Genomic DNA, 24,350 nt, shown 5'->3' with positions numbered 1-24,350 from the left:
ATAGCTATGAGGACTATAGCAGCCATGTATAATTGCTGCCCTTTTTGCTCTGTAATTGTGGACTTAACTATGTATTTCTCCCTTTCCTTTGCTAACTATTCTTTATAAAGAGTGTTAGTGAGTGGTTAATTTAATTACTTAGCCTTTTGTGATAATTAATTTTATGTGTCACCCTAATGGACTATGGGATGCCCTAAAATTTTGATCAAATATTTTTCTGGGTATTTTGATGGGTATTTCTATGAGGGTGTTTTGGGTAAGGTGAACATTTAACTTAGTAAACTGGAAAAGCAGATTTCCATCCAATCTGTTGAAGGACTGAAACTCAGCCCCACAGGACGTCTATTTTTGAAGTGAGGGCGTTGACTAGGAAGGAATAAGATCTTGGGAGTTGGAAAGGGGATATGTGGGAAGATCCCAATTAAGTTGGAGACATTGAGCTCCTAAATTGTGATGAATCATCTTTGCCAGTGGAAGCTCTTCATTCCTGTTAGAAGTCTTCTGTACCATCTAAGCGGAATAATACTACATTGCCTGCAGGAACTGTAGTGTTCTCCTTTGAGGTATTTGTCTTATAAGAAAATTCTGATTCTCCTCAGAACCATCATCATAATCACCCATTGCTTCTAGATCTTTAACTATATTCAATCTCCAAGTCCCTAAAGATAAGGTATAAAATATAACCTAGGAGAAGTTGCACTAAGCTCAAGAACAACTTGAATTTCCTAATTTATAAAGACAGAAATCCATGGAGTATGGGTGAGAATGGATATTAAGGATGTGGGATAAGGATGATAGGACATAAAGTTGGGTCAGCCTGAATTTACTGATATAGACTCACTGAGAAGAAATTCTACAATTAATGGGGGCCAAGTAGCAGTATTCAACCACTGAAGTCAAGGTGAGTATGGTTATTGTAATGGACATGAGAGTCAAAATAGCAATCAGAATGTACAGATCTATTGTTTTGGTTAGCTGATTTTTGTGTACCTAAAAGTGAAATAGATATGAACCTACTAAATTCTTATTTGAACTGTATAAGCAGAAAAATTCTAGGCCAAGTGAATGAAATTCAAACCTGAATCATAAAACAGACAAGTTTTCTCAATCAATTCCCAGCCATTTTATGACACTAGACCCCTAGAAATAAAAGGAAGATTGGTCCCTTTGCAAAAGGATCCCAGTACACTGCCAAAATTTTAGACAGTAATTGCTCTCTTAACCACTGAAGGGACTTTGGCCTCAACCAAGGTAAGTACATTTAGATAAAAGGAAATAATCAGACCTTTGGGAGACTACTGGACACTGACTCTGAACTGACACTAATTTCCTGATTACAAATGGCATTGAAGTCCACCAATTAGAAAAGGGTCTATGGAGATCAGGTAATTAATGGAGTTTCAGCTCAAGTCCATCTCACAGTTTGCCAGTTGGTCCCTGAAACCTTCCTTTGGTTATCTCCCCTGTTCTGGAATGCATAATTAAATAGATACACTTGGCATCCAGTGGAATCCTCAAATTGGCTCCTGGAATGAGGGTTATTATGGTGGCAAAGGCCACATGAAAGCCTCTAGAACTGCCTATACCCAGGAAAGTAGTAAACCAAAGCCAATATTGTACTTCTACAATATTCTAATACTTCTAATTAGTGCCATCATCAAGGACCTGAAAATACACCAGTGGTGATTCTTGTCACATCCCCATTCAACTTGTCTATTTGGCCTTTGTTGAAACAGGTGGATCTTAGAGAATGACAATGGATTATCATAAGTTTAACTAGGTTGTGACTCTAATTGTAGCTGCTATTGCAAATGTACTTTCATTGCTTGAGCAAGTTAACAAATCTCCTGGTATCTGATATACAACTATTGACATGGTATATGATTTTTTTCTCCATACTTGTTTTAAAAGACCACCATAAGCCATTTGCTTTCAACTGAAAAGGCCAGCAATACACCTTCACTATCCTACCTCAGTGGCATATCAGTTCTAGTTCTAAGTTATAATTTACTTTGCATGGATTTTGATCACCTCTTCCTCTCATAAGATATCACATTAATCCATTGATTAATCCAGTATATGATATTATACTGATTGAACCTAGTGAACAGAATTAGTAACTATTCCAGATTTATTGGTAAGACTTTTGCATGTCAAAGGATATGAAATTAAACTGACAAAAATTCAAACATGTATGTCCATGAGTGTTCTAGGAGTCCACTGGTATGGGGCATTTGAGAGATATCCCTTTTAAGATATAAGACTCCCTTGCTAAAGAGTTCTGGGTTAAGTTTTGTCTTTGGAATCACAAATGACAAATTAAAGAAATCACAATGAAAGTAAAAATATTTTGCTCCATGGTAGAGCACTTGCCTAGCATGCATGAGGTCCTAGATTCAATTCCCTAGAACATATACACACCCAACATTTTTTCAATTGATTCTGTCATGATAGTGACTACAGACTGGCATAGGTTCTAGCAGTGTTGTTGACTTCAGACAAATATGAGTTCAAATGAGCTTTCCAAAACATTTTTGAAAAGCTCCAGCAAGGATGTCAGCTTCAATACTGTCTTCCACCTCCTTGTGCTCTTCCAACATTTCCAAAATTTGTACAACTAAATTCTCTGTTTGTTAATATTTTCTCTTTGAAATATCTAGAGTGTCCTCTGTTTTCCTTAGTGAACCCTAAGCATAAGCCTGATATAAAAGTTCTATTCTCGCCCTTCCTAAATGTTACTATAGTGCATTTCATTCAAACTCTAGATTCAGTTTTTGTTTTTTTTCTTTTTTTAGTACCAGCATTGAACATAGGTGTACTCTATCCGTAAGCTAGATTTCCAGCTTTTTAAAAATTTTAGATTTTGATACAGGGTTTCACTAAATTATGAAGGCTGGCCTTGAAATTTCAATCCTCCCCTTAGCCTCCTGAGTAGCTGGGATTACAGGTGTGCACCACTATGCCTGACTCTATAGAAACATCTTTAGGACCCAATAAAGATAGCAATTAGACTTATGGTTAGAAAAGTCGTTAAATCACTGACTTAAAAATTTCTTAGGAAGTTAAATAGTTCCCAGTTAGATTTCAAGAAAATTGAGAGAACCTAATTCAGTAGTCAGTCAATAGAATACTTTTTATATTTACCATTTCTGATGATTTTCATTATTTTTTGAAGATTCAAATATCATCTTGTATAATTTTCCTCCAACCTGAAGAACATTTTTTTTAGCATTTCCTATGTTGCAGCTACTCTAGCAACATATTCTCTTAATTTTCTTTCTTTCAAATTGTCATTGTTTCAACTTGATTCTAGAAGAATGTTTTCACTAGATATAAAATTCTGGGTTGGCAGGTTTTTTTTCCCCCCAGCACTTTAAAAATGTTCCACTGTCTTCTGAATCCCATTGTTTTTGATGAGAAGTAAATGAAAATCCAAATTTTTGTTGGTTTCCTGACAATAACATGTCATTATTTTTGTTTTTTAAAGCTATTCTCTTTATTTTTTCTTTTCAACACTTTAAAGATAATGAATCTAGAATTGTTTTCATTATATTTATCTTGCTTTAAACTTACTAAAATTCTTGAATCTACAAATATGTCTTTTACCAGATTGGAGAAATTTTCTACACACATGTGTGTGTCTGCATAATTTTGTAACAAAGACAAACTATTCACTATTCCAATGGCTAACTAAAATCAGAATCAAAGATTTGATATTTCTGCCTCCATCTTGCATCCATTTCCATTGCTCCAAGTCACCTTGGATTCCAGGAAGAAGGTCTGGTCAATAAACATGAGAAGTCAAATCTACCACTCAGGCACCAGCCTGCCTGAGCCTTTCTGAGGTAATGACAGTTCAGACTGCACCTGATTAAGATCACCCACTTGGCAACCATGAAAAGCCTCCAGATGTTCAAACCCCCAAATCTTACCTTCATTCCCCTTTTTAGAAAACAGAGTCATCATCAGTCCCTCACAGACCTGGATAAAGACATGGGTTCCCTTGTCTTCCTTCCTGCCTACATTGATTAAAGTTTCTTTTATGCTGTTGAACACTACCTTTTCTGTTTGGTTTTGGGGACCAGTAACCAGAGCTGATTTTTTGGATTCTCCAGAATCAAGTCTCTGGCCTAGGACTCTGGTGACACTTTTTCTTTCTCTTTTCTTGCCTTCTAAAACTCCAACTTTATGTTTACAAATTTTATGCATTTTTTTCTCAGACATTTGATAGGTTAATCATATGTATCAATACATGTTCACTACTTTGTCACATTTGTGTTGCTGTATGCTATTTCAATCTATTAATATTGTGAATTTCAATTACAGTTTTTCTAGCTTTGGGGAAAGGAAATTCAATTTTTAAATTTTATGTCTTTCTTCTTATATAAAAATAAAAAAATTTTCTCTGATATTTATGCCTTTGCAGATGATATGATTCTATATTTAGAAGATAAAAAAAAAGGCTCCACTAAAAAACTGCTAGAGTAATAATAATAAACAAATTTGGCAAAGTAGTTTACAAAATCAACATAGAAAAATTAATATCTTTCCTATATACTAACAATGAATCTGCTGAGAAATAAATCAGGAAAACAATCACATGAACAATAGCCTCAAAAATAAATAAATACAGAGGTATTGCAATACCAGAACTTCAACTATACTACAAAGCAATAGTAACAAAAATGGCATGGTATTGGTACCAAAATAGACAGGTAGATCAATGGTACAGAATAGAGGACACGGACACAAACCCAAATAAATACAATTTTCTCATACTAGACAAAGGTGCCAAAAACATGCAATGGAGAAAAGACAACCTGTTCAACAAATGGTGCTGGGAAAACTGGAAATCCATATGCAACAGAATGAAACTAAACCCCTATCTCTCACCCTGCACAAAACTCAACTCAAAATGGATCAAGGGCCTTGGAATCAGACCAGAGACCTGCACTTTTACAGAAGAAAAAGTAGGTCCAAATCTTCATCATGTAAGCTTAGGATCAGACTTCATTAACATGACTGCCAAAGCACAAGAATAAAAGCAAGAATCAATAACTGGGATAGTTTCAAACTAAAAAGCTTTCTCTCAGCAAAGGAAACTATCAGCAATGTGAAGAGAGAGCCTACAAAGTAGGAGAAAATCTTTGCCACTCATACTTCAGATAGAGCACTAATCTTCAGAATCTATAAAGAACTCAAAAAACTTTACACCAAGAATACAAATAATCCAATCAACAAATGGGCTAAGGAAATGAACAGACACTTCACAGAAGAAGATGTACAAGCAATCAACAGATACATGAAAAAATGTTCAACATCTCTAGTAATAAGAGAAATGCAAATCAAAACCACCCTAAGATTCCATCTCACCCCAATTAGAATGGTGATTATCAAGAATACAAGCAACAATAGGTGTTGGCAAGCATGTGGGGGAAAAGGTACACTCATACATTGCAGGTGGGGTTGCAAATTAGTGCAACCACTCTGGAAAGCAGTGTGGAGATTCCTTAGAAAACTTGGAATGGAACCACCATTTGACCCAGCTATCCCACTCCTTGGCCTATACCCAAAGGACTTAAAATCAGAATACTACAGTGATGCAGCCACATCAATGTTCATAGCTGCTCAATTCACAATAGCCAGATTGTGGAACCAACCTAGATGCTCTTCAACTGATGAACGGATAAAGAAACTGTATATATATATACACACACACAATTGAAAATTACTCAGTCATAAAGAAGAATAAAATTATGGCATTTGCAGGCAAATGGATGAAGTTGGAGAATATCATGCTAAGTGAGATAAGCCAATCCCAAAAAACCAAAGGACGAATGATCTCGCTGATAAACGGATGATGATACATAATGGGGGGTGGGGGAGCAAGAATGGAGGAAGGATGGACTATATAGAGGAAAAAGAGGGGTGGGAGGAGTGGGGGGAAGGAAAAATAACAGAATAAATCAAATATCATTACCCTATGTACATGTATGATTACACAAACGGTATGCCTCTATTTCACATACAACCAGAGAAACAATTTGTACCCCATTTGTTTACAAAAAATAAAAATAGAAAAATGAATAAGGAAATATTTTAAAAAATAAATAAGTAAAATATTTAGGGATAAGCCTAACCAAGGAGGTGAAAGAGTTCTACAATGAAAACTAAAGAGCACTAAAGAAAGAAGATGGGAAAACTTCCCATGTTCATGGATAGGCAGAATTAATATTGTTAAAATGGTCATACTACCAAAAGTGACATACAGATTCAATGTAATTTCCATCAAAATAACAATGACACCATTACAAAAATAGAAAAAAAAAACCTGAAATTTATTTAGAAGAATAAAAGACCCAGAATAACAACAGCAATTCTAAGCCAAATAAAGCAATGCTGGAGGCTCCACAATACCTGACTTCAAATCATACTACAGAGTTACAGTAACAAAAACTGCTTGGTACTGGCATAAAACAGATACATGGATCAGTGGTATGAAACAGAAGACCCAGAGACAAAACCACACATCTACAGTCATCTGATCTTTAACCAAGGTGTCAAAAAACATAGGAGAAAAGACAGTACTTTTAACAAATGGTGCTGGGAAAACTGGTTATTCATATGTAGAAAAATGAGGCCAGACCTTTATCTCTCACTCTGCACAAAATTCAACTCAAAATGGATCAAAGACCTAGGAATTATACCAGAAACTATGAAACTCCTAGAAGAAAATTGTGGCCAACACTTCAGCATATAGACACAGGCAACGACTTTTTCTATGGGACTCCTAAAGCTCAGGAAATAATTCCAAGAGTTAAATAATGGGATGGCATCAAATTAGAAAGCTTCTGTACAGCAAAGGAAACAATTAAGAATGTGAAGAGAGAATCTACAGAATGGAAGAAAATCTTTACTATTTACACTTCTGCCAGAGGATTATATTAGAATACATAAAAAACTAAAAAAATTTTAAACAAACAAACAAAAAAAAAACAATTAATGAATGGGCAAATGAATTATACACTTCTCAGAAGAAGAAACAAATGGCCAGCAAATATATGAAAAAATGTTCAACATCCTTAGCAATTAGGGAAATACAAATCAAAACTACACTGAGTTGGGAACAGTGGTGCATGCCTGTAATCCCAGTGACTCAGGAGGTTGAGGCAGAAGGATTGTGAGTTCAAAGTCAGCCTCAGCAAAAGGAAGGCCCTAAGCAACTCAGTGAGACTCTAAATAAAATAAAAAATAAGACTGGGGATATGGCTCATTAGTCAGTTGCATGCCCCTGATTTCAATCCCTATACCCAAAAAAAACAAACAAATAAAAATTACGCTGAGATTTCATCACACACCACTCAGAACTGCACACATCAAGAGTATAAATAATAGAATGAAAGTTAACCCCTATCTCTCACCCTGCACAAAAACCAATGGGAAGTGGATCAAAGATCTAGGAATTAGACCAGAAACCTTGCACATACTAGAAGAAAATGTAGGTCCAACACTTCAACATATTGTTCAGGAACTTATTTCCTTAACAGCACTTCTAAAGTGTGAGAAATAAAATAAAAAAATCAATAAATGAGATGGCATCAAACTCAAAAGCTTCTTCACAGCGCAGGAAACAATCAAGACTGTGAAGGGAGAGCCTACAGAATGGGAGAAAATCTTTGCCACTTGCACCTCAGTTAGGGCATTGATTTCCAGGATATACAAAGAATTCAAAAAGCACCAAAAAATAAAAAATAAAAAGCCCAATAAATACATGAGCAAAGGATCTGAACAGACCCTCCTCAAAAGAAGAAATACCAAAGGTCAAAATATATGTGAAAAAATGTTAAAATCTCTAGCAATTACAGGAATGCAAATAAAAACTACAGAGATTTCATCTCACTCCAGTCAGAATAGTAAGAATCAAGAATATAAGTAATGATAAATATTGTTGAGGATGTGGGGGGAAATTTCCCTCACACATTGTTGGTGGGATTGCAAATTTGTGGAATCATTCTGAAAAGCAATATGGAGATTCCTCCAAAAACTAGAAGTAGAACCCTCATTTGACCCAGTTATCCCACTCTTCAGTATACATCCAAAAGAATTTCTGGGACATATCCTTTTGATTTTGTTTTGGTTTGGTTTTTGGTTTTTGGTTTGTTTGTTTGTTTTTGAGTTGATTAGGACCTCACTAAATTGCTGAGGCTGGCTTTTATTTTTTAATTCAAATTTTTTTTCATACATGTATATAGTGTAATAATGTCTGTCTCATCCTTCCCATCCCCACTGCCTCAACCCCTTCACTCCCCTCTACATAATTCAAAATTCCATCATTCTTCCCTACCCACCCCCCACTATGGATTAACATTCACCTATCAGAGAAAAAATTCGGCCTTTAGATTTTGGGGATTGACTTATTTCACTTAGCATGATATTCTCTAGTTCCGTTCATTTACTGCAAATGCCATAATTTTACTCTTCTTTAATGCAGAGTAACATTCCATTGTGTATATGTACCACATTTTCTTTATCCATTCATCTGTTGAAAGACATCTAGGTTGGTTCCATGGTTTAACTATGGTGAATTGAGCTGCTATAAACATTGATGTGGCCGTGTGCCACGTCTATTTCCTGCCACTCTGACACTTGACATGGTCTGTTGGAGTAGAGGATCTGACACTTGACACTGTCTGTTGGAATAGAGGACTCACACTTGACAAGGTTCTGTTGATTGTCCTCCCTCTTGGGGGCCATAGGCATGGCATGTCTCCATGTGTAGTTGCTTTTTAATATTAATAATCAATATATTATTAAGAAACTTATTGGAAAAACATTGGGAGGGTTTTACTGTATTGGGACACAAAATAGAGCACAATAAAAATTTGGCAGTAGTAAATAGATAAAATATATAAAAATAAACAATTGTAGCAGTGCTCAAGTTAAAAGGAGCCTGCGATTGCTTTAGTATAATAATAGATGGATAAAAAAAAGAGGTATTCCTCTGAGCTTGGATCTGGTGTTTAGCCTTTGCTGCTTTCTTAGTTTCACTAGTTGATTCTAGAGATACTTTACATAATAAAAACATTTAGGTTAGTCATAAATATAATTTGTGCTTTTCCTATGTTTAGTCTAATTCTTTGAGAATCAGAATAAGATTGTAGTCTGCCATTATATGAAATTAGAAAAGACTAAATATTAATTATAAGTTGATTTCTTTGCCCTTTAATAATAGTAAAAACTTTTCACTGGAGTCAAACACTGGAGTTCATGGTGGGGGTGGTTTCTCAGAAAATCTAGTGATGTGTTTGTTCTGAAGGTTAAAGGCTGGCAGATCATGGTGCCCTCAGTTTAGCTGGGAGACAAGTTTGTTTTAGTTTAGCTGGGAGATGAGGTTGTTTTAATCTAGCTGGGAAATAAGGTTGTTTTGGTCTGGACTGTCATACAGAGAGAATGTGTACTTTGAGAAGCATAGATTGTACTTTTGAAGGTTTTTCTTGTTTTAAACTAACCAAAAATGATATAATCATTACTAACGAAAAATATCTGTAAAAAAAACTGGCAGAAAAAATAAAGACAGATTCAACCTCAGAACACTTGGTGTCTGTGTGCTATTTCTCCACGGCGCCGACACCTCCCATCCACCGAGGACCCCTGACCCGTGCTAGGGCTTGACCCCAGCAGCTCTGACACTGTAGTATGCTGATATAAAGTCCTTTGGGTATAAACTAAGGAGTGGGGTCCCTGGGTCAAATGGTGGTTCCATTCCAAGTTTTCTAAGGAATCTCCATAATGCTTTCCATAATGGTTGCACCAATCTGCAGTCTCACCAACAATGTATGAATGAGCCTTTTTCCCCACATCCTCACCAACACTTACTGCTGCTTATATTCTTGATAATTGCCATCCTGACTGGAGTGAGATGAAATCTTAGAGTAGTTTTGATTTGCATTTCTCTAATTGCAAGAGATGATGAACATATTTTCATATGTTTGTTAATCAATTGCATTTCTTCTGTGAAGTGTCTATTCAGTTCCTTAGCCCATTTATTGATTGGGTTATTTGTTTTTTTGGTGTTGAGTTTTTTGAGTTCTTTATATATCCTGAATATTAGTGCTCTGAGGTGCTTGTGGTAAAGATTTTCTCCCATTCTGTAGGCTCTCTCTTCACATTATTGATTGTTTCCTTTGCTGAGAAGAAGTTTTTTTAGTTTGAATCCATTCCATTTCTTGATTCTTGATCTAACGTATTGTACTTTAGGCGTCTTGTTAAGGAAATCAGATCCTAGACCGACATGGTATAGATTCAGGCCTAGTTTTTCTTCTATTAGGCTCAGGATCTCTGTTCTGCTGCCCAAGTCTTTGATACACTGTGAGTTGAGTTTCTTGCAGGGTGAGAGATAAAGGTTTAATTTCATTTTGTTACATGTGGTTTTCCCTTTTTCCCAGCACCATTTGTTGAATGGGCTATCTTTTCCCCAGTGAATGCTTTTGGCACCTTTGTCTATTATGAGATAACTGTATTTATGTGGGTTTGTCTCTGTGTCTTCTATTCTGTACCATTGATCTACATGTCTGTTTTGGTGCCAATACCATGCTGTTTTTATTACTCTAGGTCCGTTGTACAGTTTGAGGTCTGGTATTATGATGCCTCCTGCTTCATTCATCTTACTAAGGGCTTCCTTGGCTATTCTGGGTCTCTTATTTTTCCAAATGAATTTCATGATTGCTTTTTCTAGATCCATGAAGAACATCATTGGGATTTTAATAGGTGCTGCATTGAATCTGTGTAGCACTTTTGATAGTATGGCTATTTTGACAATATTAATACTGCCTATCCAAGGGCATGGGAGATCTTTCCATCTTCTAAGGTCTTCTTCAATTTCTTTGTTTAGTGTTCTGTAGTTTTCATTTTAGAGGTCTTTTTTGAGAGAGTGTTCTTTATTTCTCTTTCAGTAGATTCTGTACTGATGTATAGGATTGCATTTGATTTATGGGTATTGATTTTATATCCTGCTACTTTGCTAATTCATTTATTAGGTCTAGAGTTTTTTGTTGGAATTTTTTGTATCTTCTAAATACAGAACCATATCAGCAAATAGTGATAGTTTAGGTTCTTCTTTACCTATTTGTATACATTTAATTTCTTTCTCCTGTCTAATTGCTCTGGTCAGAGTTTCAAGAACAATGTTGAATAAAAGTGGTGAAACAGGACATTCTAGTCTTGTTCCAGTTTTTAGAGGGAATGCTTTCAATTTTTCTCCGTTTAGAATCGTTGGCCTTGGGTTTAGCATATGCAACTTTTATGATGTTGAGGTATGTTCCTACTATCCCTAGTTTTTCTAGTGTTTTGAACATGAAGGGGTGCTGTATTTTGTCAAATGCTTTTTCTGCATCTATTATAATTTTTGTTTTTAAGTCTATTGATATGATGAATTACGTTTATTGATTTCCATATGTGGAACCAGCCCTGCATCCCTGGGATGAATCCCATTTGATCATGTTGTGCTATCTTTTTAATATGTTTTTGTATGTGATTTGCCAGAAGTTTATTGGGAATTTTTGCATCTATGTTCATCAGGGATATTGGTCTTGGTCTGAAGTTTTCTTTCCCTGATGTGCCTTTATCTGATTTTGGTATCAGGATGATATTAGCCTCATAAAATGAGTTTGGAAGGGTTCCCTCCTTCTATTTCATGGAATAATTTGAGGAGTATTGGTGTTAATTCTTCTTTGAAGGTCTTGCAGAACTCAGCTGAGAATCCATCCAGTCCTGAGTTTTCTCCACTGGTAGACTTTTTTTTTTTTTTTTTTTTTTTTTTGGTGTTGGGGATTGAACCCAGGACCTTGTGCTTGCAAGGTAAGCACTCTACCAACTGAGCTGTATCCCCAGCCCCACCTGGTAGGCTTTTAATGGCAATTACTTGTAATTGTTCTGTTTAAATCATGTGTGACCTCCTGATTCAGTTTAGGTAGGTCATGTCTCTAGAAATTTGTCAATGTCTTCAATATTTTCTATTTTATTGGAATACACATTTTCAAAATACTTTCTAATTATCTTCTATATTTCAGTTATGTTCATTGTGATATATCCTTTTTCATCATAAATTTTAGTAATTTGGGTTTTCTCTCTTTTTCTCTTCCTTAGTGTGGCTAGGGGTTTATAAGTTTTATTACTTTTTTTCAAAGAACCAACTTTTTGTTTTGTCAATTTTTTTTTTTTTTTTTTTTTTTTTTTTGGTAGCACTAGGATTTATTAGGATATGCCTCAATACAGGCGCTGGGGCTTGCCCATGGTGCTCTTGATGTACAAAGCCTGGACATTCTACCAATTCTTCTTGAGCAATGACACCAGGAAGTTGAGAGCCAGGTGGATGTTATACACAAGTTCATCATCTGCCATCTTCACATAACCAACAGGAACAGCCAAACACAGTACCTTCTTCATCTGAAACTTGATTGTGAATTTCACCTCATCTACTTTGGCTACCATGTTTTCATTGTGGGTCAGCAGAGGAGGGAATTTGCCATCTTTATTTAGGCCTGGGCCCAGGATTTGTGGAACCTGCTTGATCAAAGACTCTGAAACCAAAAAGACATATTTCTTGACCAGCTTCTTGACCAACTTCTTTTTCTTGTTGAGTTTCTTCAGCGCCCTCAATGTCCACGTGGGGTACATTCACAGCCTCAGCCTCGTCATAGTGCTGCTGGTCTCCCAGGATGCACACAGAGAACTTGCGGGGGGTTGGGGGTTGGGACTTAAGCCTGACTGTGCTGAGAAGTGCTTGTACTTCTGGGGATCAGAGTTCTTCAAGCTGATCTGCAGCTTCATCGTCTCCAGAAACTTGCTGTGCTTGCGCTGGTTCCCGTGGTTGACTTCCCACACAGCCTCATACAGGGTGTCTCGCACAGTAACAAAAAAAGAGCTGTTTTGTCAATTTTTTCAATTGTTTCTTTTGTTTCAATTTCATTGAGTTCAGCTCTGACTTTATTTCTGTCTTCTACTGTTTGGGGTATTCATTTGTTCTTATTTTCTAGGACTTTGAGACATAATGTTATGTCATTTATTTGTTGGCTTTTTATTATTTTAATAAATGAGCTCAATGCAATGAACATTCCTCTTAGTACTGCTTTCATAGTGTCTCAGGAATTTTGGTATGTTGTATCAGTATTCTCACTTACCTCTAAGTATTCTTTCATTTCATCCTTGATTTCTTCTACTATCCATTCATCATTCAATAGTGTATTATTTAGTCTCCATGTGTTAGAGTAGCTTCTATTTTTTAATTTTATCATTGATTTCTAATTTCAGTCCATTATGATCTGATAGAATGCAGGGTTTTATCTCCATTTTTTTTTTTTATTTACTAAGAGTTCCCTTGTGGCATAAGATATGGTCTATTTTAGAGAAGGATCCATGTGCTGCTGAGAAGAAAGTGTATTTGTTCACTGATGGATGCAATATTGTATATATGTCTGATAAGTCTAAGTTATTGACTGTATTATTGAGTTCTATAGTTTCTTTTTTTTTTTTTTTTTTGTGGTGCTGGGGATTGAACCCAGGGCCTTGTGCTTACAAGGCAAGCACTCTACCAACTGAGCTATATCCCCAGCCCTCTAGTTTCTTTATTTAAATTTTGTTTAGATCAGTCCAGTAGTAAGAGAGATGTGTTAAAGTTACCCAGTATTACTGTGATGTGGTCTGTCTGATTCTTGAAATTGTGAAGGGTTTGTTTGATGTACATAGATGCTCCATTGTTTGGGGCATACGTATTTACAATTGTATGTCTTGCTGATGTATAATTCCCTTCAGTAGAATGAAATGACCTTCTTTGTCCCTTCTGATTAGCTTTGGCTCGAGGTTCCCTTTATCTGATATGAGGATGGAAACCCCTGCTTGTTTACACAATCCATATTAGTGATATGTTCTCTTCCCATCCTTTCACCTTCAGTCTGAGAATATCTATGCTTATGAGGTGAGCTCTTGGAAACAGCAGATTGTTGGTTCTTCTTTTTTAATCCAACCAGCAAGTCTATTTCTTTTGTATGATGAGTTTAGGGTATTAACATTCAAGATTATTACTGATATATGATTTGTATTCCCAGTCATTTTGGTTTATTTCTGGCTTTTAATTTAATTTCTCCTTTGATTATTCCTCTAGGTAATTCCTCCCTTTGCTGGCTTTCACTTTATTTTTTAACTTCATCCTCATGGAATATTTTGTTGAGAATGTTCTGTAGTGAAATTTTTCTAATTGTGAATTCTTTTAACTTTTGTTTATCATGGAAGGTTTTTATTTTATCTTCAAATCTGAAGCTTAATTTTTGTTGGATATAAAATTCTTGGTTGACATCCATTTTCTTTCCAAGCTTGAAATATGTTGTTCCATGACCTCCTACCTTTGAGTGTTTGGGTTGAGAAATCAGTTGAGATCCGAATTGGATTTCCCCTTAAAAATGATTTCCTTTTTTTCTCTCACAGTCTTTAAGATTTTATCCTTATTCTGTATTTTAGTCATTTTCATTATAATGTGCCTTGGTGTGGGTCTGCTGTAATTTTGTACATTTGGGGTCCTATAAGCTTCCTGTGTTTGATTTTGCATTTTATTCTTGAGGTTTGAGAAATTTTCTGATATTATGTTATTGAAAAGATTGTGTATTCCCTTGGTTTGTACCTCTGCTCCTTCATTTATCCTGATAACTCTTAAATTTGGTCTTTTCATGTTATCCCATAATTGTTGGAAGTCATGTTCATGGTTTCTTATCATCTTCTCTGCATGGTCGACTTTATTTTCAATATTAAATATTTTGTCTTCATTGTCAAAGGTTCTGTCTTCCAAGTGATCTAGTCTGTTGGTGAGGCTTTCCATTGAATTTATAATTCAGTTTATTGATTCCTTCATTTTAAGGATTTCTGCTTGTAATTTTTTTTCACTATCTCTAACTCTTTATTGAAGTGATCATTCACTTCCTGCATTTTCTCTTTAATTTCACTCTTTATACCAACCTTTACTTTGTAGATCAGAGTAACTATGTACATTCTAAACTCCTTCTTTGACATTTCCTCGACTGTATTGTCAGTGAATTCTCTTATTGGGGCATCTTGGTTAGTTGTGGCACTTTGTTCTCTTGTTTTTTCATGTTGCTTGTGCATTTTCCAACCTAGTTGTATGGATCTGAGGTACTTCAGATTGTACCCTGTAGACCTATATTGTCCTATATTGTACCCCACCTTTAAGAGGGGGACCAACATCAGTAGCACCCAGTATACAATATACAGCCTCAAATCTAATAGCTCCCACCAAGGTGTCCACTGCTATAAACAGCAATGATGAGTTCAATAACTGTCCACAATATAAACAGAAAATTTGCCAAAGAAGTTTACAATCTCAAATTGTGGACAAAGAAAGAACAGAAACAGTACAGGGCATGATGTTCATGAGGGAGAAAGAGAGAAGCCAGAGGCAACAATCCACAGGAAGAGTGGAGGAGGAACCAACAGATATTGGCTGTTAAGTGAGAAAAGATAGAAAGGGAATCCAGGAAGACAGACCAGAGGAAGAATACATTTAAAGAGAAAAAAAATTAAAAATATAAGAATATACAGCAGAACTGCAAGACACTATGGATATATCACCATCCTCAACAAACTGTTACACAAAATTTGTATGCTCTAAATATGGTGGAAAGAGATGTCAGAGAAGAAAAAAATAAAAATAAAATAAACAGTGGAAAATTGAACAACCATCTCTCCAGCATCCAAACGCTTCTCAGCCCTGTCTCTGACTTCCCACAAGACTACCTGGCCCAGACAGGCCCTGGCAGACCCAGTCACCATCTCACCTATCTGGACCTCAGATGTCCTGGGTTCAGTCATGTTCCAGTCCCAAGATCTCAATTCCATTGGAATTTGGAGAGAGATCACCAGGGATGAGCAATCCTGAGAGACAGTAACTAGCTGGCAACTACCATAACTCCAAAGAGGAAGACCCCAGATGCAGCCAAACCCACAGGCTCTCTGGCACTGAACCTCCAGGTCCTGGCCACTGTCCCAAGACAGGGGCCACTGTGCCCCAAGATGGCAGTAGCAGCAAATCTACCAGCAACCCAACCAAACCCCAGGCTCTGGCCAGCGTCTTAAAATGGATGTGGCCATGTACAACCAAACCTGGAGTCTCCCTGGCAGAGGACCTCTGGGCAGTGGTGGAAGTGGTAGTAGAGGGGATTGGTGGCAGCAGGCAGGGATTTAGCAACAGCTGTAGTCATCAGTGGTGTTGGCAGCAGGTGGGGGGACTGTGGCAGCAGTAGCAGTGGATGTGGCTGCAGCTGCAGCGGTACCCAGAGAGAAAACCCCTGGTGACCTCCAGGGAGTGGCAGCAACTTTGGTGGCAGTGGTGTTGGCAGTATCATCAGGCAGCAATGTAGATGATAGCCACACCTGGAGAAAAGACCTCCACATGTCCGAGGTAGTGTTGAGTCAGCAGACCTCCAAGTGATCGCAACAGCTTCCACAGCAGCAGCAGCACATGGAGATGATTTTCATATGTTGAACCAACGTTGTATTCCAGGGATGAACCCCAGTTGATCATGTTGCACTATCCTTTTAATATGTTTTTGTATGCGATTTGCCAAAATTTTATTGAGAATTTTTGTGTCTATGTTTATCAGAGATATTGGACTGAAGTTTTCTTTCCTTGATGTGTCTTTGTCTGGTTTTGGTATAAGGGTGATACTAGCCTCATAGAATGAGTTTGGAAGTGTTCCCTCCTTTTCTATTTCATGGAATAATTTGAGGAGTACTGGTTTTAATGCTTCTTTGAAGGTCTTATAGAACTCGACTGAGAATCCATCTGGCCCTGGGCTTTTCTTGGTTGGTAGGCTTTTGATATGTCTTCTATTTCATTGTTTGAATTTGATCTGTTTAAATTGTGTATGTCCTCCTGCATCAGTTTGGGTAGATCATATGTCTCTAGAAATTTGTTGATGTTTTCAAGTTTTTCTATTTTATTTGAGTATAAATTTTCAAAATAGTTTCTCATCTATCTTATTATTCTCCATCATAATTCCTTTTTCATCATGAATTTTAGTAATTTGAGTTTTCTCTCTCCTTCTCTTTGTTAGTATAGCTAAGGGTTTATCAATATTATTTATTTTTTCAAAGAACCAACTTTTTGCTTTGTCAATTTTTTCAATTGTTTCTTTCGTTTCAATTTCATTGATTTCATCTCTGATTTTAATTATTTCCTGTCTTCTACTGTTTTGGGTGTTGATTTGTTCTTCTTTTTCTAGGGCTTTGAGATATAATGTTAGGTCTTTTATTTGTTGACTTTTTATTCTTTTAATGTATGAACTCAATGCAATGAACTTTTCTCTTAGCACTGCCTTCATAGCATCCCAGAGATTTTGATATGTTGTATTGGTTTTCTTATTTACTTCTAAGTATTTTTATTCCCTCCTTGATTTCTTCTTTTATCCATTCTCACTCAATAGCATGCTATTTAATCTCCATTTATTAAAGTAACTTCTATTTTTCTATTTTTTATTTTATCTTTGATTTCTAGTTTAATGTTCTGATCTGATAGAATGCAGGTAGTGTCTCTATTTTTTTGTATTTCCTAAGAGTCACTTTGTGGCATAACATAAGGTCTATTTTAGAAAAGGATCCATGGCTGCTGAGAAGACAGTGTATTTGATTGATGATAGATGAAATACTCTGTATATGTCCGTTAAGTCTAAATCATTGATTGTATTATTTAATATAGTTTCTTTGTTTAGTTTTTGTTTGGAAGAACTATACAGTGGTGAGAGAGGTGTGTTAAAGTCACCCAATATTATTGTGTTGTGGTCTATTTGATTTTTTAAATTAAGAAGCATTTGTTTGATGTACATAGATGCTCCATTGTTTGGGGCGTATATATTTACCATTGTTATGTCTTGTTGATGTATGATTCCCTCGAGCAGTATGAAATATCTTTCATTATCCCTCTTTGGTTTGAAGTCTACTTTGAGAATGGAAACCCCTATTTTTTAACACAGTCCATGTGAGTGATAGGTTTTTCCTAACCTTTTACCTTCAGTCTGTGGATGTCTTTTCCTAGGACGTGAATCTCTTGATGACAGCATATTTTGGAGTCTTTTTAAAAAAATCCAATCTGCCAGTCTATGTCTTTTGATTGATGAGTTTAGGCCATTAACATTCAGGGTTATTTCTGAGATACAATTTGTATTCCCAGTCATTTTGGTTTATTTTTGGTTTTTAACTTGACTTAGTTTCTGCTTTGATTGACCTTTCCTTTAATATAGTTCCTCCCTTTGCTGGTTTTCATTGTTTTGTTTTCTTCATTTCCTCCTCATTGAATATTTTGCTGAGAATGTTCTGTAGTGCCCGCTTTATAGTTGTGAATTCTTTTAAATTTTATTTATCATGAAAGGTTTTTATTTTATCTTTAAATCTGAAGCTTAATTTTAATGGATATAAAATTCATGGTTGGCATCCATTATCTTTCAGAGTTTGATATATAGTATTCCGGGACCTCCTGAATTGAGGGACTTGTTTGAGAAATCAGTTGAGATTCAAATTGGTTTCCCCTCTATATATAATTTGATTTTTTTTTCTCTTGCAGGCTTTAAAATTCTATCTTTATTCTGTATATTAGTCAGTCTCATTATAATGTGCTTTGGTGTGGGCCTGCCATAATTTTGTACATTTGAGGTCCTATACACCTGTCATGGTTGACTTTCCATTTCATTCTTTACACTTGGGAAATTTTCTGATATTATGTCATTGAAAAGATTGTGCAGCCTTTTGGTTTGTGTCTCCATGCCTTCATCTATCCTGACAACTCTTAAATTTGGTCTTTTCATGTTATTCCATATTTCTTGGAAATTCTGTTCATAGTTTCTTACCATCTTCTCTGTGCAGTTAACTTTATTTTCAAGAGTATATATTTTCTCTTCATTGTCTGAGGTTCTGTCCTCCAAGTGGTCTAGTGTGTTGGAGATACTTTCCATTGGATTTTTAATTTGGTTTATTGTTTCCTTCATTCTGAGGATTTCTGCTCGATTCCTTTTTATAATCTCTGCCTCTTTATTGAAGAGATCTTTCACTTCCTGCATATTCTCTCCAATACCATCCTTTATTTTAAAGATCAATCTAACTATATATTTCCTAAACTCCTTCTCTGTCATTTCTTCTACTGTATTGTCTATGAATTCTATTGTTGGAACATCTTGGTTTGTTTGAGGCACTTGTTCCCTTGTTTTTTCATGTTGTTTGTGTGTCTTTTCATCTAGAAATATGGATCTGGGGCAGTACAATTTCTACCCTGTAGTCTTAAAGTGTCCCTTAAAGTGTCTCACTTTAAGGTGGAGACCAATATTAACAGCACCCAATGCAAACAATATACCACCTTAAATTTGGCTCCTCTTTAAGGCATTTACAGTTTTGTCACAATAGACAGAAATGACATGTTCAATTATTGTCTACAATATAAACAGTAAATTTGCTAAAAAGGTTTACTGTTTCAAGTGATGGACAATGAGAGAACAGGAGTAGTATAACATGTGATGTTTATGAGGGAGAGGGAGAGAAGACAGGTAAAAATTTATAGTAAGAGCAAGGGAGGAATTAATAGAGATTGGCTATTAGTATGAGAGAAGTGAGAAGGAGAATCCAAAGAAACAGATAGGTAAGAGAAAAAATATGCAGTTTTTTTAAAGTAAAAATCTAAGAATATGAAACAAAATTGTCATATACTATTCAGACATCCCATTCCTCAGTAAATTCATGCATGAAAAATATTTGGATCAAAGATGGTAGAGGTGTGAGAGAGGGCAAAAAAAGAAAGAAAAAAAAAAACAAAGAGGAAAATCTCAATAGAAAATTGAATGATTGCTCCCATTGACTTTCAGAAATTTTCTCAGCTTCCCTTCTCTGCCAATAGGCAGGGTTGTCCAAAGTTTGATGTTAGCTCCAGTCCAGTGGATGGCTGGATTGGTTGGGTAGGTGACCAGATAGCAAGATGCCTTCACACCTTCTTATGATCTTGCCACCCATCATAGCCAGCCCTTCCATCCCTGCACACTTCAAAACTCACTGAGCTGGACAGAGTCCAGTTTTCTCTAGGTTCATCCACCTCTGAACACACGCAGAGAACTGCCCCTAGTCTCCAGCTTTCCACAGGCTTTCCAGACCCAGACTGGCCCATGTGAGCCCAGCTGCAATATGATGGACCTGGGCTTCAGCTTTCCTGAGCCCTATCTTGCTGCCATCCCAAGATCTCAATGCCCTTTCAACTGGCAGAATGACCACCAGGGATGCACTCAAAGGAGTGACCGTTCAAAAAGGCAGCCAGATGGCAGCCACTATCACTGAGCAGAAAGACTTCAGGTGTAACCAGACCTGCAGGTACTCCAATATATCTCCAGGCACTGGCCTGAGACCCCAAACCCAGGTGGTCATGCCCCGAGAGGGCAGAAGCTGTGGCGGCAAACCTGCAGGCCCTGGCTGTTGTCCCAAGATGGCAGGAGCCATATGTAACCAAACCTGTGGGTACTGTGACAATGGACATCCAGGCAACAACAGGCAGTAGGCAATCAGCTGACAGTCTGCCGGGGGTCTGCAGGCTAAGGGTAGAAGATTGGCAGGTGGACATCAGGTGTTGGGCAATGCGTAGGTGAAAGGTAGGTGATGGGCAGGCAAGAGGCAGGCAAATGGGCAAATGGCAGATGAGAAGCAGCAGTCAGTGAGCAATCCACACTCAAAAGGCAGGGAATATGCTGGTAGGTGGGGGACGATTGGGGTAAACAGCAGGGGATAGGTGGGCAGTGATGACTGCCTCACAGAGAAACAGTATTTCCTCGACTTGAATCTGGTTACAGAGAGACAAGGAATGCAGCCTCCCTCTAGTCTGCCATCTTGGATCGCCTGGGTCATATCCTTCCCAGGAATTGCCTGATGGTTTCCTAAAACAGCTATACCATATTACATTCCCATGAGCAATACATGTGGGTTCCAATTCCTCCTCATTCTCACCCTACTTATTCTCTCTCTCTTTTATTATAGCTATCCTAGTGAATGTGAAGTGATACTGTTTTTTGTTTTTGTTTTTGTTTTTGTTTTGTATTGCTCTGATGGCTAAGGATGTTTAGCATTCCTTTGTGCTTATTGGCCATTTGTATAACTTCTTAAGAGACATGTCTATTTGATAAATAGACATGTCTATTTGTCATTTTTAATAGGATTATTTGACTTTTTACTGTTGAATTATAATATTTTTTCATACACTCTAAACACAAGTCCCTAGTTAAATATATGTTTGCAAATATTTTTTCCTATTCTATGGATTGTCTCTTCACTTTTGTAGATGGTGTCCTTCAAAGCACAAAATGTCTTAATTTCATGAAATCCATAAATGTACTTGTGTGTGCCTTTGGTATCATAGTTAATAACCATTCCCTAACCCAGAGACATGAATATTTTCTTCTGTTTTTTTCTAAAACATATAAATGTAGAACTTACATTTAGGTCAGTAGTTCTTTCAAGTTTTTGTAACTTACTTACAAATATTAAAAATGATATTTGTAAACAAAACCCATTTGTGAGCTGGGAACTGCTTGAAACACATGATCATTTGAATAGCACAAGGTTCACTTTTACATTAATAGAGAATATGTCAAACTGCCTTGGTGCTTTGTTTTGGAAGATAGGCAAGATAATGGTTTTTCACAAAATCTATGAGTTAGCAAAAGAGACATTTTTTTCCAGGTTCAAGGGTTTAAAAAAAATAGCAAGCTAGGCTACTTGAATCTCACTATTTTTCTATTTTGGATGCCTTTGGGCTATGCTCAGATTGTGTACAATTTACATGCCTCCATTATGACATGTCTAAGATCTCTTAATGAGCAATATTGCTCCTTAGCAGAAAAAAACATAAATTATTAATGGTATCTGCATTTTTGACATCTAAATCTGACACTGTCAGATGTTTCTGTCCTAGTTTTGTTGCAGAGAAATATTGCAAGATAAATTCAACCTTCCGCCTTCCCTCTGTCCTATAGATATGATTCTGCCTGAAGAGTAGCTGGTTCATATCCTTTTCTTTTCTTATATTCCAAAGACTACTGGCATTAGTGCCAGGTCATGGGCAATTGCAAGCATATGAAAGGAATTATGAACCTTGGGAAGCTATGGGGAAGAAAAAAGGTACATTTGGAAAAGGAGTTTCAGAGCATAGGTTGGTTCTGAGAAAGTGGTGTATTATTAGAACCATGTCTCTGATGCCAAAATACAGGTCAACATAGATATGATGAGTCAAAAGAAAACAGAAGGTATGATATGAAGTCCAAGTACAAAGTCTGTATCCAAGGACTTCAGCTTAAATAGAGGAAAACAACCATGCATGGAGTATTTTTTCAAACAATTGTTCTAATTAGTTATACCTAACAGTAGAATGCATTTTGACACATTGTACACAAATGGAGCACAACTTCTTCCTCTGGCTGAACATGGTGCAGTCACATAGGTAGTGTAATCACACATGTATATAGGGTAATAACGTCTGCCTCATTCCACTGTCCTTCCCATCCTGACACTCCCTCCCCTCCCCTCACTCCTGTCTACACAATTCAAAGTTCCTTCATTCTCCCCACTCCATTATGGATTAGCATCAACTTATCAGAGAAAACATTCAGGCTTTGGTTTATTTCACTTAGCATGATAATCTCTAGTTCCATCCATTTACCTGAAAATGCCATAATTTCATTCTTCTTTAAGGTTGAGTAATATTCCATTGTGTATATATACCACAGTTTCTTTATCCATTCATCTGTTGAAGGACATCTAGGTTGGTTCCCTAGTTTAGCTATTGTAAATTGAGCTGCTATAAACATTGATGTGGCTGCGTCACTATAGTATGCTGATTTTAAGTCTTTTGTGCATAAACTAAGGAGTAGGGTCACTGGGTCAAATGGTGGTTCCATTCCAAGTTTTCTAAGGAATCTCCATACTGCTTTCCACAGTGGCTGCACCAATCTGAAGTTCCACCAACGATGTATGAGTGTACCTTTTCCCCACATCCTCGCCAACACTTACTATTGCTTGTATTCTTGATAATTGCCATTCTGATTGGAGTGAGATGAAATCTTAGTGTAGTTTTGATTTGCATTTCTCTTATTGCAAGAGATATTGAACATTTTTTCATACGTCTATTGATCGATTGTATTTCTTCTTCTGTGAAGTGTCTGTTCAGTTCCTTAGCCCATTTATTGATTGGGTTATTTGGTTTTTTTGGTGTTAGGTGTTTTGAGTTCTTTATATATCCTGGATATTAGTGCTCTATATGAGGTGCGTGTGGTAAATATTTTTCTCCCATTCTATATGTTCCCTGTTTTTATAAACACTAAAGAGAAGGTTGTTAAATTTTTAGCTATGGAAAGAACAGACTGGCCAATAGGGAATAGGTAAGGAACAGAATAGAAAAAAGCAGGAATAGCAACTTAGAATATAAAACTACACAACAGTTTAACCAACAATATATTTGTGAGCTTCCTAAGACCAGGAATTGTGTCTTTTCATTTCTATTACTTCAATGCCAAAACAGCCTGAAATAAAACAGGTGCTCATACTGTGTAATGAATGAATAAATGTATGTTCATAATAAGGCAGAAGTTGTCTGTTCTTAGACTTAATGGAAGCCTTCTCTAGCATGGATATGAAAGATTGTTAGGTATACACAGTTCTCCAGAGAGAGATAGGATTCTACAGATGACTAAAGTTGGAGACCACAGTTTAAGGGGTAGACTGACTTAAATCTACTGAAGTGTGCTTATTGTCAGTACCCAAAGGTCAGACACGTGGTGGTTCAGACAAAGAGGAAATGCAGCAAGGGAGCAGTTTGTATCAATTAGGAGAGTCAAGAAATGGTGACAAGGTAGGTGGCCTGACCAAGGTTGTACTAATGAACTTCAACAGTCCATCATTCAAAGAGAGTCTGATTTAAAACGTAAGTTACAAGAGTGGCCTATTTTAACAATCTACCTTCTTAGAGAACCCCGGGCTTGCTGAGATGGCTATCTGTACCTGTTCACTGGGTGGTTAAGATGATCAAAACTCAAGAAAAGTTCTGTTACTTGCAAATTCAAGAGTTTATCAAGGAATTTCCCATCCTGGAAATAACAGATCAGAGGATGGTTTGAAACCAATGTCAGGAAAACTCTGGCCCCATGAGCTCTCTACTATTCATCAGGAGTAATTGATGTGTGTCCACTCAGGAGAAATCTAAAAATTTTAAGCCCTTACATTATTATAACACTATGTTTACATTAGATAAATATCTGACAACAAAAACTCATGAT

The 24,350-nt window shown here is 36.6% G+C and overlaps 1 pseudogene; it reads right to left on the bottom strand.

Annotated features, from left to right (window-relative positions):
* Positions 1 to 12,264: 12,264 nt before the first annotated feature.
* Positions 12,265 to 24,350, bottom strand: part of LOC124989253 (60S ribosomal protein L10a-like) — a 137,895-nt pseudogene continuing 125,809 nt past the window's right edge.

Source organism: Sciurus carolinensis, chromosome 1 (assembly GCF_902686445.1).
Source record: "Sciurus carolinensis chromosome 1, mSciCar1.2, whole genome shotgun sequence".
Classification (NCBI taxonomy): Eukaryota; Metazoa; Chordata; class Mammalia; order Rodentia; family Sciuridae; genus Sciurus; species Sciurus carolinensis.
Note: the sequence above shows the minus strand (reverse complement) of the source record. Positions and strands in the feature narration are given on the sequence as shown.